We start from the raw sequence: 1,885 nt of genomic DNA, 5'->3' as shown, positions 1-1,885 counted from the left end.
GGGGGGCATGCGACTCAGGGAGGGGGGGTGCCACTGTACACTGCTGGTCCTGGAGCTGCTCTTCTGATGGCTCCTGTGGCAGATCTCACCGCCAGTCTGGGAGGGCATGGGAGCAAGTGTGTGCCCCTGGATCTGTGCGAGGCGGCCTGGGCCAGGCGGCACTCCGGGAGGCTAGCCCAGCCGCCTGCTGTGCTCCACGGGGCGGGTGGAGCCAGCGCTACACTCCAGGCGGATAGCCCCAGCTGCAGCCTGGAGCACAGCACTGGCTCCGTCCATCCTGCAGAGCGCAGTGGAGTGGGGGCTATGGGGGGGCTGCAGCCACCCTAAAATTCCCCATAGCCCCTGCTGCTGGCCCCGCCGACATCCAGGTGCACATGCCCACCCCCATGCCTTGCCGCTTCTTGCCCAGCCAGGGCACGGCGGGGCAAAGCTGCGGCTTGTCCGGGAGGTGCTGGGAGGTGGGAGCGACTTCTGCCACTGCACGCCGCTTGCCCAAGGCAGCACAGCGGCACCATCCTGCACCTCCCCGCCCCAGCTGGGTGAGCAGCAGGAGGGCATAGCCCCCACTCCCAGTGCCTTCTCTCGCCTATCCAGAGTGCAGCCTTGCCCAGCCCGCCCCATGCTGATCCGGGGCCACACATCCACTCTTATGCCCTCCCAGACTGGCGGCAAGACTGCCGGAGAAGCCACCAGAAAAGCAGCTCCTGAACTGGTGGAGCACAGGGGCAGGAGCCCCCCGCCCCGAGTCCCATGCCCCCCCGCCCCAGCTGGGCAGCTTGTCCCAGCCCCAGTCCCATCCCTCCCTTGCTGTGGAGTCATTGATCTGTCCCCACCACACACCCCCCTTTCCCTTCCCTCTCTGCCTACCACAACAGACTTACCAGCTGGAGGCAGCTGTGTCCAGTGTGGTCAAGGACTTCTGCCTGTTTAGTCTATGGCCGAATCTCCGAATCAGCACCGAATCTCCAGATCTGAATTGGCCGAATTGAATCAGGACAGTGATTCAAATCACCGAATCGAATCACTGTCCCTCTGAATCAGCTGAATCCAAAGCAAATACTTGCTGCTTTGCACAGGCCTAATAGATATCTATAGTGAAGGGGCCAGGAAAAATGTGTTGGTTGCTGTGGCAGACAAGACAACTGCAGCCCCCCCAAGCTCGAAGGTAGCTGACACTGAGCTGGACAGAAGGGATGTTATTGAGTCACTAACCAAGTAAAATTACCTTCAGGCAGCTCTAAGATGGTTGGCAGAAGAAAAGGCCTTCAGGGTCATAAATGCCAAACTCATCCCTGAGCTCCTGCACTGCATGCTAGAAACAAAAAGCACCCAGGTAGTGCTGCCAAGATTAAATGGGGTAGGGCAGGGGGGCATTCATCCTGGAGACTCTGCAACCTGGATGCAGGTTCTATTTTTCAGCTCCCTTGATCAGAACATAGACCAAGGGTGGGCAATTATTTCAGCTGGAGTGCCATTTAACCACTTTTTGTGAGCTGTCAAGGTTGTGACCCTGCCTCTTGACAGGAGCCCTGCCCCAGTCATCATCTTGGGACCAAAAGTCCTGCCCCTAACTCCTGACCTTTGCCACTGGACGTCCCTCCCCTTGCCCCTCGAAGTACTCCTTTTGGGAGATGGGTTTGCCATCTTGCAACTGGAAAAAAGCCCAAATTATATACTAAAAAACCAAACATCTACTATTACACATTTTAATTTTATTTCAAAAATATTTTTGTCCTGATTTTTGTTTTGTGTAGTGTATGTAGAGGCAATTGAATAATAGCTCAAAATAAAGCTTTACTTTTGTATATTGTATGTGGGGAGGGAGGGGGATTGTGGGGGGGCATTCATGCAGGTATGGTGGGGTGTGTGCATGAACCCCCCCCCC

Source organism: Gavialis gangeticus, unplaced genomic scaffold, assembly GCF_001723915.1.
Source record: "Gavialis gangeticus isolate Ggan-Ray unplaced genomic scaffold, GavGan_comp1, whole genome shotgun sequence".
Taxonomy (NCBI): Eukaryota; Metazoa; Chordata; order Crocodylia; family Gavialidae; genus Gavialis; species Gavialis gangeticus.
This window is presented reverse-complemented; position numbering follows the sequence as displayed.